Here is a 19,729-nt window from a genome sequence, read left to right as displayed (position 1 = left end):
TGTGCATTGAACTCTTTGCTCTTACACCCTAGATCAATGTAGCTCGATATAGGTGAGAAATAATCAAGATCTTGCCACAGCTGTTCCAGCTCCATGGAGTACTCCCGAATAGATCTATCACCCTACACCACCGCCTCTATGTCGCGCTGGATCTAGAACACCCTTATGTGGTTCTCAATCCCAGCATAGGTCTTCTTCAGCTTCACCCAAATATCCTCTACCTTTCAAATACCATCCATTGATGAAGCAACATTTGGAACCATTGAGTTCAATAGGCAGGTGTAAAGCAAGGCGTGTGTGGTCCTCCACTCATCCTCCTCGGCGCTTCCACTTGTTGGCTCAGCCTTGACTCCTGTCAGGTATCCATCTAGCCTCTTTCCCACTAGAGCAGCCTCAATCCGACGTGAACAACTCAAATATGTGGCTGGTCCATCAAGCTTCATATCTACAGGAGGGATATCTAGCCTCATAGGCTGTGGATATACCGGTGTCGATCCCTCCTCTTGCCAAACTAACACCAGAAGCAAGGTTTTGAGCTCCGTTTCATTCAGTTTTTTCATAATATCCTCCATCGATCAATCTCTAGTATCAAAGTCTAGATCACATAGATCTCACGTAACTTCCTTCCTCTTCTTAACTTGACCTAGTCTCGATCTTCTTCACCCACAAGATCAAGATCCCTTTCACTCAACCTTTCTTTCGTTTCTTGACACAATCTTAGTCCTTCAAGACATCAAGATCTAGATCAAAACCATCTCAACCCCTTCTTCGGGATCGGTGGGGTATCGGCCCCCCCACTTGGGCAAACTTTGATAAGTGCACATAGAATAAGAGCTCCACCAACTTGCCTATCATTGAAGAAGCAAGTGATCCACGATGTGAACATGTGCCCATTTGCGTTACTCCGATGAAAGTATGGATTCGGGAAGATATCCAGGCTGGATACTGTAGCAGAGCACTGAAGCAACACGGTAGCAAGTACTGTAGCAGCACTGTTCACAGCTGGTAGAGAAAATAGGAGTTCAAAGAATCCACACGGGCGTGTGAAAATTATCCACACCCGTGTGGAAATTCCCCACGAGCGCGTGAAGCATCCACGCCTGTGTAGTCGCCCGATTCCAGCCCTATTTAAGGCCGAATCAGCCCCGATTTTAGTATTCTTTTCTCCATCTTTCCCCCAACTTGAGAGAGGGCTTCGGCTAGGGTTTTGAGGGGTATTGGCCAAGGTTTTGGAGAGGTTCTACGGCTCCGACATCGTCATTCCTTAGGAAGAAGGTTGGTAGGAGAGCTTCCGTCGAGGCGTATCCTATACCGGAAGAGGGAATCCTTGGACGACGAGTAGAGGACTCTCCACAAGACCATCGACACAACTATCGAGGGGGTTTCTTTATGGATTCACTGCTTTTACATTCTATTTCTTTGATTGTACTTAGCTCCATGGAGAGCTAAACCCCTAGTGGGTACTTGGGTATTTGTGAACCCTAGGATGTATTCGCTTTCATTGAATCTCTTTATTATGCTTTCAATTAGTTGATGTTTATTGTGAGTTCCAACCTTGAATGCTTGATTGTATGAACATTTCCCCTAGAGTGACACTAGGGTTGAGAGTTCTCATTAGTAACCTTGTGAGTGAGTGATACACCACGAGCGTTAGACAAAGCTAGGTTGGAGAGGGTTGAGAGGGTGAGTCGAGAGGTACAGGAGCGTCCCCTTTCCCCTCCGACTTGATAGATTCTACCTCCGTTCCTCGAGTTCTTTGCGGCCATAATAGAGTGAATGGTCTAAGGGATGAACTTCTGATGGGGCTTAGTTGCGCGTGCAATGGAGTGAAGCGTTGAGGTGATCTTAGTATCTAGGGCTTAATCGTGGTTAGGGACCTTCCACCTGGACCAAAGGGTTAGGTCTATAATTAGGAAGAGATTTATCACTTGGAATCCCTAGAGCTCATTGCAACTCTAAGCGAGTGCGAGGTTAAGAGGTTATCTAATCTCTCCTCCGGGATATGTATAGAGTTAGGCATAGTTGACCTTAGATTTGGGACTATGTAATTAAGGATTTCCATGACTCACCATTGCATTGATTAGGAAGCATAATAGAGGGTTCTTGCACTTGAAACAATTATCCTAGGCGGAGCATTATCCGGGTACCCCATCTTTAACGATTGCCTTACCCCCTTCTTTACTTTTTTCTCTCTTACTTGTTGTTTTTATTGCTGAGAATTGAATTATTGTCACACTTATCATCATTGATCTTTCACATAGCTAAGAATTGAATTAAGTATTTTTATTCCCTATTCCCTGTGGATTCGATACCCACTCATCCTGGATTATTACTTCGACAAACCCGTGCACTTGCGGGATATACGCAAGGGGACCTTGTCAAACTTCAATTGACGGAAAATGAGAAAGGTGGTGGCCGAGTAGAGAAAAGATGGCCGGTGATACTGTAGCGGAGGCAGTACTGTTAGGGTTTTGCTAGATTTCTCTCTGATACCATATTGTTTTTAATTTGGTTCATTCTCATTGATAAATTTTTGGGCTTATATAGAGCCTTACACCTCATTCTTATAAAAACAACCCTGGATTATTCATAGTTACCTATTTACCCATAGGCCCCTGAAAAACCTGAAAATATATAAACATATAATAAATCTCAACAATAACTTGGGAAAACAATGTCTATGGACACCTTCACAAAAGGAAAGAAGGGTAATTTATAGAAAGATTTGAAGGAGTTCAACAAAGGTTGGAGTTAGTCTGCACTCCTGATATGGTTAATTTGGAATAAAAACTTGAAAAAGAAATGGTGATGGTTTTAAACCATAAGTAATTAATGTGGTTTCCAAAATTGAGATATGATTGGTTTGTTGAAGGAGATAGCAATATAAAGTAGTATCAAGCAGCAGTAGTCATCAAGGGCATAAAAAGAAAAATCTAGGGCTTGGAGGATAGTGAGAGGAGATGGGTTACAGATGGTAAAAACTTAAAGAGGATACCATTGAGTTTTACAAGAATCTATACATAGAAAAGGAGATAGTTCGTCCACAAGCTTTGAGAGGACATTTCCCTTATCTTGCGAAAGCTATATGGGAACAAACTTGCAAGAAAATGTCCATAGCCGATGTACATAAACCTTTAATGGGAATAACCGTCTTTAAAGCTACCAGAGTTGATGGATTCCCAGTGGGGTTTTATCAATAGCAATGGAATGCATGTGAAAGAGACCTGTTACATTTCGTGAGAGAGTGTTTTTATTATAGTAGGGTACCAGATGAAGTTAATGAGATCTTGATAGTGCTGATATCAAAGATGCTGGAACCAAGGATATTGAGCCAATATCGGCCAATTAGTCTTTGTAATGCCACGTACAAGTTGGTCATGAAGGTACTCGTAGACTGAATTCAGTTAATCCTACCTTCACTTATAGCTCAAATGCAAGCCAACTAGACACCAAATCATAGACAATGTTATTATAGTAAATAAGATGCTACATTCCATGCAAACAAGGTGAATAACCAAGGGTTTATGATTATTATGCTTGATTTAGAGTGGGACATCATGAAGGAAACATTGTAGGAAGTGGGAATACTGGATATTTGGATCAAGCTAATAATGAGTTGTATAAAATTCAATTGGATTAGAGTGAGTTGGAATGGTCAAGTAAGAGAGAGTTTTGCACCAACTCGAAGGATTTGGCTAGGTGATCCCCACCCAACATATCTATTCTTGCTTGTCATAGAGAGGTTATCTCATATGATTATTCAAGCCATTAGTTCTAAACAATGAAGACTTATTACAATGGCTCTAAATAACAGAGCACTCTTGCATCTCTCCTTTGCAAATGACATAATTATATTTACGGAGGCTAAGATGGACCGAATGGATTGGATGAATCTATACGGTGTCCGGATGAAAATGGGCTTTGACAAGTATATGATAATTTTCTTGAAGAATGTGGGTGTTGAAGCAAGAACTAGAATCTATGGGGTGGCAATTGACACACTCTTTGGGTGTGTCCGCAAGTACATGGGTCGCTCAAGTAATAATAGTGTACCCAACAGGTGGGGTAGACGAATCCACTGGGAATAAGATTACTAGTAATAGCTAATTCCAAGTTATCTAGCCAAATGATTAACGGGATGATGTGATGAACTAATACATTAATGAATGAATATCACGGGTAAGTAAGCAAGAGTTAAAATGAAGGGAAGTCTCAATCAATAAAAGTGAGGTATTCGGGCAATACTCCCTCTAGGATTTAAACATTAAGCACAAGATTCACAAAGTGTTCTTAAAAACAAGCAAGCTGAGACGTGAAATCCAAAGGTAGTTGGTCCCTGCCTCTAGATCACCGATACTAGTCTCTTACAAGGTTCCAACGGACACTTCTCTCAACACTTCACACGACATATGACTGCAAAGCACTCTAGGGATTTCAAAGGATGTATCCTATTCCTAAGAGTAGACCTAATCCTATCTCGAGGCCAAAGGTCTCTAACCCCCTACGAGGTCCCAACAGAGACTTCTCTTAAGACCTCTTACTACATATGATTTTTTAGAGCTTAGGAAAAATGGGGATGTGATACATCAATTGGAGGGGAAAGGGACACTCCACTGTCTCAAGGCTCACCCTCTCAACCCCCTTCAACCTTGGAGATTCTAACCCTAATGGAAACTGATAAGTAATAAATTATAGTATATTTATATTATATTTAGGCTTCATTTCTTAGTTGACCATGCACATTTCCCATATTTCTAGTTCAATTTCACTCTTTTAGTTTAAGTTACTGCTCTTCATCAGTTTACATGCAGATAAGTGGAGTTTAGCCTTTATTTGAAATGCGGGTGACCTGTGGTAGCTACCATAACCATAGATCATGATGCAGAAATCTAAAAGACTAGAACCCTAGAAGAAGCACAACCTGCCCGTGCCAGCTAACATAGGCGTGGATCTTTGCCGCCATCGCAACCCTAATTTAACACTCCTCTATATAAAGCCAAGAAAAAGAATTTAAAGCATCTTTTGGCTATGAGAACAAAGAGATGATTTCTCTAAGGGGTGGGAGATCATCTAAAGCTATCAAAGAGGAGAAAGAAAACAAAAATCAAAGGAGAGATTCATCAATCTACAAGAACATCACACGTGGAGGATTAAGAGTTTATTCTTTCTTATTCTTTGATTTATTTCATGTTTAAATCTATGATGGATATGGATATTTTAGCTTATAAATCGAACATGATTGCGTAGATCTTCTGTTCTAGGATTGGGATTAGCCCAATGTTTAGATAATTGATGATGTATTGACTTTTATTTTCTTTTTAATGTTTATTTGCTTTTGGTTCACTTTTATGGAACTTACTGCTTGTGAATGAGTTGGGCCCCTTATATTTGCATGATTTTAGATACAGAAGGAAGGACTGAAAAGTGAATTTAGGTGTTGGAAACCTTAAATTGAATCCAAAATCCTAGATTATGATTTATTGAGGATAACTAGATATCATATAACTTAAAGGATCTAATTAGATTCAATTACCATGAAAGTGGGAGTTGTTCTAAGTTAGATATCTCGCGATATTCTGAAAGAAAATAGTGAGTATCCTAGGATATTCCACCTTCAAAGCAATTAAACTAAATTAATAAAAAAAAAAGTCAATACGAAGTCATTTATCTATCATTTTGGTGAACCATAATCCTAAAAGCCCTTGAAATCTGAATTATTCATCTAAGCCATTGGTAGCCTTAACTTAGACAATTTTAGTTTTCATTAGTTATTTTTTCCACAATTCACATACCTATTAATTCATCTAAATAACCCTAATTGCAAGAAAGATGGTAATTAGCAACAAAGTACTCATGGGAACGATATTTAATTTACTACTTGAACAATCCGTGCACTTACGGTACATATCAAGTTTTTGGCGCCGTTGCCGGGGACTTTGCTTGTTGATATTGATTAAAAATTGCAATTTGGTTGGATTAGATATTTTATTTTTATTTTTATTTTTTTCTTTGTAGGAGGTTATTCCTTTTTTGCAAAGATCGAGAGGTGTTAATAACCTTGTAGAGTTAGATCCAGAAGTCGAGCGAAGCTTTTGAATTAGAAGACAATATCAGAGAAGAAAGAAAGCTCAAGAATCACAACCCTTAATCATGGAAGACTATAATAGAATTTTAAGGGACTTCACTACACCAAATGTTCAAGGATTGCACTCAAGCATTACAAAACCCACTGTGGAGGCGAATAACTTCGAGTTGAAGCCAGCCCTCTCTCTATGATTCAACAAACTTAGTTTGGAGGCTTACCGACAGAAGATCGTAATCTGCATCTTTCAGTTTTTGAATATTGTGACACCCTAAAGCTCAATGTGGTTTCTCCAGATGCTAACAGGTTAAGGTTGTTTCCTTTTTCTTTAAAGGATGGAGCAATGGCATGGTTGCATTCATTTCCTGCTAGATCCATCACAACATGGGATCAGTTATCACAAGCCTTCTTAGCCAGATACTTTACTCCAAGAAAAATGGCTCAGCTTAGAAATCAGATCACTAATTTTGCTCAAAAGGAAGGAGAGTCTTTGTGTGATGAATGGGATAGATTCAAAGAATTATTGAGGTTGTGTCCCCATTATGGACTGGCAAATAGTTATTGGTGTAATCCTTTTACAATGGACTGAATTATAACACCAAGAGTACAGTGGACGCTGCTTTAAGAGGAGCATTGATGAACAAGAGTGTGGATGAGGCATATGATCTATTTGAAAACATGGCACTTAACCATTATCAATGGTAAAATGAAAGAGGTAGTCAAAAATAAGGTTCCATGGAAATATGATGTGGATGCTTTGGGCCTCATCACTGTAAAAATAGATGTCTTAACTCAAAAAGTTGACAAGATCAGCATAAATGTAGTTGACAAGAATAGAAATGTTGGTCATATAGCTACCGAGTTCCAATTGGGACTTTTTCAATTCACAAGAACCAATAATGGAGCAAGCCAACTATGTCAACAATTTCAATTAGAAGCCATAGAATGATCCTTTTTCAAATACCTACAACCCTGGTTGGCGGAATCATCCGAGTCTTTATTATAGAAACCCCCAAGGTCAAGCAGGTTTTAACAATTTTAGACAACCTCCAGGATTCCAATCAAGGCCTCTTAATCCACCATAAGTCCAGAAATAAAATTTATAATCTCTCCTTGAGAACTTTGTAGTAGCTCAAACGAAACAGAATAAGGAGTTTAAGCAACAGGCTCAAGCTATGAATGAGGAGTTTAAGCAACAGAGTCAAGCTATGAATCAAGATACTCAAAACAAGATGCTTGAAACTCAAATTGCTCAACATGCTAGCCCTTCTTCAAGAACTCAAGGGATGTTCCCAGGAAAACTAGAAATTAATCCGAATAAGCATTGCAATGCAGTGACATTAAGAAGTGGTAAACAGTTGGAGGAACCAAAACCCCAAAAAGAAGTTGTTTCGAGTGATGAAACTGAGGAAGCTAACAATACTCTTCCCTCAGATGGGGTAAATAAAGACAAGGAAGAATTTGGAAAGAAAGGAGACAAAGACCCCAAGTACATTCCACCAAAGGCATATATGCCACCAATTTCCTTTCCGCAGATATTTTCTAAAGCTAAGATGGATAAGCAATTTGGAAGATTTTTGGTGGTTTTGAAGAATTATACATCAACATACCATTTGTAGAGGCGTTACAACAAATGCTCTCATATGCCATATTCCTCAAAGACATCTTGTCCAACAAAAGAAGACTAGAGGAGTACGAGACTGTAGCACTAACTGAGGAGTGTAGTGCTCTTATTCAGAACAAGTTGCCTCCAAAGCATAAAGACCCAGGTAGTTTCTCCATTCCGTGTGTGATTAGCACCACAAGTTTCAAACGGGCACAATGTGACCTTGGTGCTAGTATAAGTCATATGCCTCTTTCTGTGTGTAGGAAGCTGGAAATGGGTAAACACAAGCCAACTACAATCACTTTGCAATTGGTAGACCGTTCTGTCAAGTATCCGATAGGTATATTTGAGGATGTGCCTATTAAGGTTGATAAGTTTTTCATTCCAGTTGATTTGTTGTGCTAGAGATATAGGAGGATTCTCAAATACCTATCATCTTGGGTAGACCATTTTTAGCTACACCAGGTGTCATTATAGATGTTAAAAATGGTAAACTTTCTCTAACTATTGGTGATGAAAAAGTTGAGTTTGATTTATCTAATGCTATGAAAAAGCCTTTTGTTGAGGGTTCTTGTTACAAGATTAATATGTTGCAGGAGGTCATTATTCAGGAAGAGACCAAGTACTATTTTAAGGACCCACTCGAGCTTTGTTTGGTACGTGAGGACCTCAATAATGATGAAGATGATGAAGCTAGTGAGTATGAGCATTTACTAGAAGTACAACCCTATATTTAACACATAAAGCTAAGATCGAAGAATTGAGGTCAGAATCTTCTCTTAGCATTCTTGAAGAAGAACAAGCTCCAAAGGTAGAACTTAAACCCCTTCCTTCCATTTTTAGGTATGAATTTCTATAACTCAACTCAACTTATCCTGTGATTGTTAATGCTAATCTCAGTAAGGTTGAAATTGAAAAGCTACTTAGGAAACTTAGGGACCATTTGTTTCACAGTAATGTAGAAACACTACCACGTGTTACGTGGTAATCTAAAAAAATTACCATGTTTGGCATTGCACCGGTGGTAATCTGGATGGTAATATCACATTACCAACTTATAAATATTACCAAAAAAGTTGGTAATCCTATTACCACCAAATTTGGTGTTTATCTTGGATTACCGTGGTAATCTTATAACTTTTTATATTTTAGCAAATTGATTACCATGGCAATTAAACACGGAAATGAACTATTCCCAGTAATAAGACTTCCTAAGCAAACATGGTTATATCAAATTACTGTAATATTTCCAACCATATAACATTCCCACTCATATTACCATGGTAATCTCATTACGTGGTAATAGGTCATTACCAAAAACCAAACGACCTCTTAGATCACATTGCAAAGTCATAGGATACACAGTTGATGACATCAAAGGTATTAATCCCTCGATTTGCATGCATAAAATTCTTTTAGAAAATGATTATAAACCATCTGTAGAACCTTAAAGACGATTGAATCCTAATATGAAAGAGGTAGTAAAGAAAGATGTGTTAAAATTACTAGACGTTGGAGTGATCTATCCTATCTCTGATAATGAGTGGGTCAGTCTAGTATAGGTAGTTCCAAAGAAAGGTGTCACGCCCCGTCCCGTGGGTCCCACACATGACATACTTCCATGACAACCCAGGGGAGGTCAAGCACCTGCCTCAACCCTAGATCACCATAAGGCTATCCAGTTCCCTATATAATATTCTACAACAATAAAAAATAATTTAACGATGAGGACATACAGCAACACTACTACACAAGAGCAACATTGTAACACAAGGTAGGTACATTGATAATCACAACACAGAAAGTCATAACATCAAGGATAGCATCCCCCAAACACTGGGTATAACTCTCATACATCACATAGTTTTGACTGACACAGTTAGGAATATCCAAGAGAAGTAAAACAAAATATGAAGGTATAACATCCTAGTGGATCTTTCTAATACATGCCAAAATGTTTAAGCATCATACACAACTCAAGAGGAAAACAAAATAAACTCTGCCAAGCACTTCACGCTTTATCCCAATGATGTGCTATCACCTGGGAGTAAAAAGAAGAGGGGATGAGTAACTAAGTTACCCAGTGAGGGGTTAAACATGGAACTACATCTCATACATGATGGAATAAAATACAATGCCAAAATATGTTTCGATCCTCAAAATATATAAAATACTTTAAATAGCAAATATAACATAAGAAATGCACGATAAAAGCCTTTTACATCATCACGGAATCCATACAAGTATGAAATCCTAAAATCATACATTCCTTTAATAGCACATAGCTCAAAATGTTTAGAAATAAATAGATCAACAATGTAAAATAGTCAATAGTATCACAACTAGCCTCGAAACCCCTCTATTCGCTAATTGTGGCCTCGGTTAGGTCAGGAGCCACCAAGATGCGCATATCTTGGTGTTGGCCATTGGGGAACCCATGTGGTGACTCTGGGCACCCTACCTTGCACACCTTTCAGGCTCTCTACGCGCCTCCTGAAAGAGTGAAACCTCATCTGAGTACTCCACGCCACCCCAACTAGGTCGGCCTATTGAAACTCTAACCCTTACTGTAGTAGGTATTGGGGATCCCCCCATGTTGCCATAAAAATATTTAATTAATAATCTAGCCCCTAGGCTCAGTATATAAATATCAACATGATAGCACAATTCTCATCAAGAGATCACAAGTTTTCACATATGCAACTTTCACTCCAAGAGTGAATAACTTGATTATAACATTTTCAATGAAACCATTTTCATCAAGAACATCATACAAGTGTAATCTTGGAAAATATACTTCAAATATAGCATAATCACAATGAATTTCAATTTGGTTTACACATGCCTTTTTAGTCATTATAAGAAGAATATCAAGTCTCTTGAAATACATAACTTGAAAACATATATTTCAAAGAAAGGGTTTCCAAACCACAAGTAATATTTATAATCTTTACCAACAATCATGAAATATGCCAAGTCATAAATCATCATGATTTCTAGATCCCATGGAAAATATTTCAAGAGTTTTAACGACAAGAAGTTTATCATTCAAAGGCAAAGCAATTTAAGTATTAGAAAGCATGCATGATTTATAGCCCATGATTTAGTAAATCCCACTCACAAACTTGGCGAGCTAGAAACCCCCGGTGTTACTTCTCTACCGACTCTTTTTCTTTGCCTGAATTTCCACCTCCTAGAAGCAATTAAACAGCCCAAAACAACAACCAAACATCATCAACAACTAGATCAACTTGGATGTATGAAAATGCTCAAAATGGGAAAATAATTATTCCTAGGGTTTTCTAAGCACTCTGACAAGAAGATCTAACAAGAATGAAACTCTACCAACCCTTAATTCTAACAAGAAAAGCAAAAGAAACTCAACTTGGTTTGGTGCTACAGTAACCATTACTAAGAGATGAAAGATCTCTCTCAATTCTCAATGGATTCAAGGTTTTACAACTTCAAACTTCTTCTATACTCTAGATCCAACCAAAACTAGGATTTTCCACCAATAATCTCAAAGAAATTCAACAATAAGAGAAAGGGAGAAGAAGAAGAAGACAAAGGGGAAGACCAATCTTACCTCAAAGCTTCTCAAAAACCCCAAGAAAAAGCACTTCTCAAGAGAGGAAGAAGAGATATTCGAGTTTCTTCTTGATTCAAGGCAAGGGATGACAGGTTTGAGAGGTGGAGATGAAGGTTCTAGAGGAGGAGGAAAGTGGAAGAGAAAAGGGCTCAAGGAAAGGTGTAGAAAAATGAGAAAAAGATAAGGAAAAGGGCTTTTAAACCCTAAATTTTTGCCCCATATGGCCCCCATACGACCCGTATAACTTAGTAAAAAGTTTCTGGAATATTCATACAAGGGTGTACACCCGTATGGACCCCGTCATGCCCATTCATCCTACACAAAAATGGCTCTAAATGACTAAATTGTAGTCCGATTGACCTTATTTTTTATTCTAACGACTTGGGATACTCTTAAGCACTCTCACACATGAAAATTTATCAAGAAAACAAGTTGAAACACGAAGGAAGAAATACAAAAAAGTCAAATTACCACAAAAAGGGGTATGACTGCTGTGAAAAATAAAAATAATGAATTGATCCCTACTAGGACAGTTACAGGATGAAGAATGTTCATGTACTACCGAAAACTCAATAAAGCAACTAGGAAAGATCATTTTCCCCTCCCTTTTATTGAACAAATGCTTGAGAGACTAGCGAAGCACTCTTACTTTTGCTATTTAGATGGCTACTCGGATTTCTTTCAGATTTCTGTTCATCCCAATAACTAGGAAAAGACCACATTTACATGTCCTTACGGTACTTTTGCATATAGAAGGATGCACCTACTACTTTTCAATGTTGTATGCAATCAGTATTCTCTAATTTCATTGACAACATTATGGAAGTTTTTATAGGTGATTTCTCAGTATATGGCACAAGTTTTGATAGTTGTCTAGCTAATTTGTGTCAAGTGTTACCGAGATGTGAAGAGGTAAATCATGTGCTAAATTGGGAAAAGTGTCACTTTCGTGGTGCATGAAGGAATTGTACTTGGACATTTAGTATTCGATCATGGAATTCAGGTGGACAAAGCTAAAAGCGGAAATAATTAAGATGATGCCTCCACCAACAATAGTCAAGGGAGTGCGGATTTTTCTATGACACGCTGGGTTTTATCAACGCTTCATTAAAGATTTTTCTAAAATTGCTAAACCCTTGACTAATCTACTAATTAATGATGTCCCTTTTGTTTATGACCAAGATTGTTTAAATGCTTTTCACAGGTTAAAGAAAGCATTGGTGACTACTCCAATTATTCAAACACCAGATTGGACCCTACCTTTTGAAGTTATATGTGATGCAAGTGGCTGCGCAGTAGGAGTAGTTTTGGGACAAAAGAAAGACAAGAAGATGCATGCCATCTACTATGTGAGTAAGACTTTAGATGAGGCTCAGGTTAATTATGCTATCACTGGAAAGGAGCTTATAGCTATAGTTTTTGTCTTTGACAAGTTCAGATCATATTTAGTGGGCTCCAAAGTAATTGTGCACACTAATCATGCAGTAATCAAGCATTTACTAAGTAATAAAGATGCCAAACCATGACTTATCAAATGGATACTCCTTCAAGAGTTTGATCTTGAGATTCAAGATAAGAAAGGTACTGAAAACATGGTGGTGGATCACCTTTCAAGATTACATATAGAGGTGAATGATAAAGCTAATAAAATGTCAATTGATGATTCTTTTCTGGATGAACAACTTCTATCTGTCTCCACATTAAAAGCTCCTTGGTATGCTGACTTCATCAACTATCTTGATTGTGGAATTCTTCTGCCAATGTCAAACACTTTGTTTGTCATGAACCCCTATTATATCGACGTTGTGTTGATGGGTTGTATAGGAAGTGTATCCCGGAAGATGAGATTGAGAATATTCTCTTCCACTGCCACTTTTCCTCATATGGTGGGCATTGTAGTACTTCTAAGATAGCCGCTAAAATACTACAAGCTAAATTTTATTGGTCATCTATATTCAAGGATACCAGAAGGTATGTGCTAGCTTGCGATCCGGTAACATCTCTCGAAGATATGAAATGCCTTTGAACAACATTTTGGAGGTGGAAATCTTTGATGTATGGAGAATTGATTATATGGGACTGTTCCCATCTTCATGTGAAAACAAATACATCTTAATAGCAGTGGACTATGTTTCAAAGTGGGTTGAAGCGTTACCATCTTCCTCAAGTGATGCTAAAACAATGATAAAGCTCTTTAAAAAGATTATCTTTCCAAGATTTGGTGTTCTAAGGGCACTTACTAGTGATGGTGGTTCACATTTCATTGAGTGATAGTTTGAAAATCTTCTAAAAAGATATGGTGTGACCCACAAAATTGGCACACCATATCATCCTCAAACAAGTGGGCAAGTGGACGTTTCAAATAGAGAAATCAAGAATATTTTGGAAAAGACGGTTTCTAAGTCAAGAAAAGATTGGGCATTGAAGCTTGATGATGCTCTGTGGGCATATCGTACTGCTTACAAAACTCCTATTGGAATGACACCCTTTCGATTAATTTATGGGAAACCTTGCCATCTTTCTGTTGAGTTAGAGCACAAGGCTTATTGGGCAATCAAGACTTTAAATTTTGACTTGAAGAAAGCCGGAGAGTGAAGAAAGCTTCAATTACAAGAACTTGATGAGTTACGACTTGATGCCTACGAAAATGCTAAAATTTATAAAGAGCATACCAAGCAATGGCATGATAAAAAAATTCTTCAACGAGAATTTCATGAAGGCGATTTAGTGTTACTTTTTAATTCTAGGTTGAAGCTCTTCCCAGGTAAGCTCAGATCACGATGGTCTGGTCCTTTCAAAGTGAGTAGGGTATATCCTTATAGTGAAATTGAAATATGGAGCAAAGCAACAGGTTCTTTCAAAGTGAATGGGCAACGTTTAAAGCACTACAACATCGATGAATCAATTGAGAAAGGAGTGACCTATATACTTTCCCAACCTCTTTCGGTCTCTACTTAATTCATAAAAAGGGATCAAGATTATGACCTTAAATAAGCACTTCTTGGGAGGCAACCCAAGTTTTCTCTCTTTGTTTTTCTTAGTTAGCAATTTTTAATTTTTAGCTCATGTCAATTTTATTTCATACCATTACTTGATCTAAATTTTTCACTTATTCTCGCAGGTTATAGTCTTGATTTAAGTGAAGGATATCAATCTAGGTGAATATTCAACAATCGAGGGATTTTTCTGAAAAATTAGGGATTTTCAAAGAAAAAATATGGGCCACTCATGCTTTAAAATATGGTCATTCTTCTTTTTTGGAATTTTTTCAACAACCAGATAATTCCATCGGTTACATGTGCAATAAAGCTTAGGTGTGATTCGTGGGGAGTGAAAAGGAAAAAAAATTCAGATGAAGAGAAATTTTTAAAAGGCAGATGGCATCTTTAACGAACCAATCTCAGCGAACAAACCATCCGCCCTTTTTGAATTCTTTTTAAAAAATTTTTAAAATTTTATTTATTTTATTTATTTTTACTTTTAGTTTTCATCTTTTGAAATTCTTGTCTTATCTTATTTTTTTTAAAACCAAAAATATTTTCTTCTTTTCCCCCTTTTTTAAATCAAACTTTACTTTATTTAGTTATTTATTTTCTTTATCTTAAACAAACCGATTTCTTTTTTTTCTTCTTAATTTTTAATTTTTATTATTTTATTTATTTTTTAAAAAGAAAAATATTTTCTTTAATTTTTAAATTTTTTTAAATCCAAATTTTTAGATATATATATCCGAATTTTCATAAATTTCAGATATATATATATTTATATATGATTCTTTTTCTTCTCTTCTACTTTTCACCACTTCGTCTCCATCAACACAACCTTTCCCCCCAACCCTCTCTCACGATGGCCCCTAAAAGTGCAAGGAAAGACGAGTCCACAAATTCCCTAAGGCCTGCCCACATGCTCCTCCTCCTCAACGGCAAGGTAAGTCATCTAACCAGTCTAATCCTCATGGAATAACCTTTAGAGATCCACAACAAGAACATCGGTATAACATGCTAGCAGAAGAAAAATCGTAAATACTAGATATATCGATAATAGTGTACTCCACACATTAGGGTTATCTGATGACATACATTGGATGATGAAACTAGTAGGATGGACACAACTTAGTAAGATGAAATATCCTACTTATGACAGACTCACTTTAGAATTTCTAAGTTCCATTGACGTTAATGTACTTTATGGCCTGGGATGCGAGGAAGGAGATATCACCTTTCGTTTATTTAACGAAGAACATCACTAAACATTAGAAACCTTTAATGGAATTTATGGATTGCCTTGTGGTGGTTATAGACGACTCCCTAGAGCCTTTCATGCACATGAATTTTGGAATTCTTTAACAATTGAATCATCCTATGAACCTTCACGAGGTAGGGCAACTAGTCTATGAAATCCTTGTTTTTGGTATATCCACCGTATTATGGCAAATACAGTTTTTGATCGTGGTGAAAGTGATGGAGTGGTTCGACAGTCAGAGTTATTATTTTTATGGGCTATGATGAATGAGGTCTGCCTTAACACGGGCTCGCATTTAGCTAGCCAATTTTCTCGTGTAGGGTGATCCATGTCTGGTGACATTGTTATTGGTGGCCTCATCACTCCTCTAGCTCTTGCTTTTAATTATGACTTGTCTTCTTTGAAACAAGCTTCAGGCAGTACACGGATTGACATGGAGTCTTACATTGCGATGCGGATGATCATCAAAGAAGGTGATGTCTATTGCTTGATTATTAAAGAAGAAGAACTCCCACATCCTCTTCCTGACCCTGAGAAGACTACTACTTTAAAGGTGTGAAAATTGAAATTTCCCTATTGATGATCAACCCTGCCCCACTAACTACTGAGAAAGGTGTTGGAGGACTACCATCTTTTCCATCTGACTCAACCTCTACCAACTCAGAAAGTGAAAATTTCTCATGCGTATATCACTCTCTCTCTGCCATCACATCTGAGCATTACCGACAGGAAATTATCTTTGCACAACTTCACCAACAGATGCGCGACATAAATGTCAGGATGAAAACTATGGAAACCACATGGCAAGAAATATACAACTAGCATCTTTCCCAAGGCCACCTTCCTCCACCACCACACTAATCTTGTGAGTAAACTTTTTTCCCCTCTCATACATTGAGGAAAATATCTCTTTTAAGCATGGGGAAGTCCTTTTTTTGCATTAGTAATATTTTATGCATGTTGCATGATGGCATTTAGGTATTACATGTTTAGTACGCTTACCCTTTACATAGTTATCATCTTATTGCATGTAGATTCATTTAGGTATTGCATAATAAAAATCTAAAAAAGAAAAAAGAAAAAAAAAACTTTTCGTTAATGATTTTCAGAATTTATTTGACAAGCCATTTGACATGACACATAAAGATGGTCCAAGACAGAGTCACTATTCATTAACAATAGCTTTTGGGCATACACTTTTCATTTACAATAATATTTGTGCTAACTCCGTTGCTTCTAATCATATGCATCTTAATCCGGTATATATCCTTGCAAATGAAATCCTGAAAATTCCATGACTTTAATTATATCTTACAAGTGGACAAAGATCAAAGGAGAGATTCATCAATCTATAAGAACATCACATGTGGAGGATCAAGAGTTTATTCTTTCTTATTCTTTGATTTAATTTATGTTTAGATCTATGATGGATATGAATATTTTAGCTTATAAATCGAACATGAGCGAGTAAATCTTTTGTTCTAGGATTGGGATTATCCCAATGTTTAGATAATTGACGATGTATTGACATTTATTTTCTTATTAATGTTTATTTGCTTTTGATTCACTTTTATGGAACTTAAGCTTGTGAATGAGTTGGACCCCTCATATTTGCATGATTTTAGATACCAAAGGAAGAACCGAAATGTGAACTAAGGTGTTGGAAACCCTAAAATTGAACCTGAAATCCTAGATTATAATTTCCTGAGAATAACTGGATGTCATAGAACTTAAAGGATCTAATTAGATTCAATTAACACGAAAGTGGGAGTTGTTCTAAGTTAGATACCTCGCTATATTCTGAAAGGAAATAGTGAGTATCCTAGGATATTCAACCTTCAAAGTAATTAAACTAAATTAATAAAAAAAGATCAATGCGAAGTCATTTATCTATCATTGTGGTGAACCTTAATCCTAGAAGCCCATGAAATCTAAATTATTTATCTAAGCCATTGGTAGCCTTAACTTTGACAATTTTAGTTTTCATTAGTTATTATTTCCACAGTTCACATAACTATTAATTCATCTAAATAACCCTAATTGCAAGAAATTGGTAATTAGCAACAAAGTCCTCGTGGGAACGATATTTAATTTACTACTTGAATGATCCATGCACTTGCGGTACACATCAAAAACCTCTTTTACCAAGGTGGACAAATCAAGAAAACCAATCAACTATAAGATTAATATGGCAAGCAAGAATTAAGAAAACAAGATTAAAACTCAACTAAGCTCGGATTAAAAAAGACATACAATGTAAATTAATACAAAATAGAATCCTAGGGTTCACATGCCAAAATACCCTCTCGGGTTTAGCTCTCCGTGGAGCAAGTTACAAAACAAATAATGTATGTACAAAAGTATGCAAAAGCCATGGAATTAAACACCCTTAAATTCATGATGATGGCCTTGATGGATAGTCTCAACATCTTGAGGGAATCCACTCCAAAGCTAGGGTCACCAATGGCTTCCTTGGTTCTATGATAGAGGAGGAATCGATCAAAGTTGGTGAAGAAACGTCCCTAAAGCTACAAAGACCTCTCTCCAAAAGCCCAAGCCATCTTACCTCTTCAAAGAGGCACAAAATTTCACCTAAAATTAGGCAAAGAAGCCTTTTATAAAATGAAATCTGGGCTTCGCATGGTCACCCACACAGCTGTGTGGGCTAAAAAATTTCCCAATAAATCCATAAGGGCATGCGGAAATTTCCACACGGCTGTATACTGTAACATGCTACAGTCACTTGTGTACAGTAACTTCACTACAATGCTCATGAACAATGCTTCCAGAAATCTTCTTCTTTCTGAGGCCACAGAGCCGAGCACATGCCCGTGTGGTAGGTCACTTGGCTTTTTGTCGACTAGAAATGTTGGGAAACTCTTGAATTCTTCATACAAGCTGGGACATGAGGGTATGACTGCTTTTGTGCTCTTCAAACTCATGAATTAACTTGAAATCCCTCAAAAGTTGGCACCCACTCTCATGCATATGAACACAACTTGTGTCTTGATCCTTGTCTCCCGCACTCATTGACTTTTATTACGTTTCCTTTAATTGAGAATTTATTTGAGTTTCAATCTTATGTGTTTGATGTATGGTTTTCCCTTAGAGTGACACTAGAGTTGAGAACCTCTTTTAATCATCCTTTTGATGAGTGACCATCACTATTAAGATTAGATTTACCAAGATTAATGAAGGGTTGAGAGTGTGAGACGAGATGAAGCAGAATATCCCAAATGCAAAGATATCCCAAAGTAGTATTAAAATATAATAAACAAATGCTAAAAGACAAGCAAAACATGAATAAGAGATATATAACATATGTATATAAAATGCACTCATCAACGACCATGCACTTGGCTCTGTGACTATGCTTTCCTTCTTCTGATATTTTCTTGAAGACATGTAAACTGCACGACTCAAAAAACGCACCCCAAAAACACTTGTGCTTATTTTGGAAGAATACAAATGAGTTCTTTTGAAGCTATTTCAGCCCTAATATTCGTTCTAATGTCCTAAGACCTATTAATCTACACAGAAACACAAAAATACCCAAAAGTAACACTGAAATATACAAATCAAATGCTGAAAGACAAGCAAAACATATATACAAGTTATATAAAATATATAGGAGATGAAGTCCTATAATGTGCACGCTCAGAAGACTTTTTAGAAACCAAACCAAAGTTAATACATCTCTCATGCCATGCAACCATGGAGGGGAAGGATACAATACCTCTCAGAGGGGATCTACTAAACCCCATTTGAACAGTACTGTGAAGAGTACATGGGCCCAAGATAAATCATAATGCCATTGGTTTTTGACCTTGAGCTTTTTCAATCACTGTCTTGTGACAATGCCAGTGAGTTACTAGTAGCTTGTAAAATAATAATAATAATTAATAATAATAATACAAATAACAAAAAAATTATTAAACTTACTTTTATCATTAACAATTTTCTATAACGTGATCTCATATTTTGAAACCATTGTATGAGTATGTACACAAATGGGTTTTTAAGTCTATGATAAGAGTTTATAATTCACATGAAAGAAAATTAAATTCAAAGACTATTAGTTGGTATTCTATTGGAAATAAAGCTCCAAGGGATATAAAATTTATTGCTTCACTCATATCATTGAAACTATAGAGTCAAGAAATACGAATATTTTGAGAATGCCTTGACTAGTAGGAGTGATGAACTTCGA

General features: G+C 36.9%; 1 non-coding gene across 1 annotated transcript; it reads right to left on the bottom strand.

The window, feature by feature from the left end:
• Nucleotides 1-6,525: 6,525 nt before the first annotated feature.
• On the bottom strand, nt 6,526-6,631 carry LOC120271176. The gene has a single exon (XR_005539798.1). It is a non-coding gene; the product is annotated as a small nucleolar RNA R71 (small nucleolar RNA).
• Nucleotides 6,632-19,729: the final 13,098 nt, after the last annotated feature.

The sequence above is a fragment of the Dioscorea cayenensis genome, chromosome 10, assembly GCF_009730915.1.
Source record: "Dioscorea cayenensis subsp. rotundata cultivar TDr96_F1 chromosome 10, TDr96_F1_v2_PseudoChromosome.rev07_lg8_w22 25.fasta, whole genome shotgun sequence".
Taxonomy (NCBI): Eukaryota; Viridiplantae; Streptophyta; class Magnoliopsida; order Dioscoreales; family Dioscoreaceae; genus Dioscorea; species Dioscorea cayenensis.
This window is presented reverse-complemented; position numbering and strand designations above follow the sequence as displayed.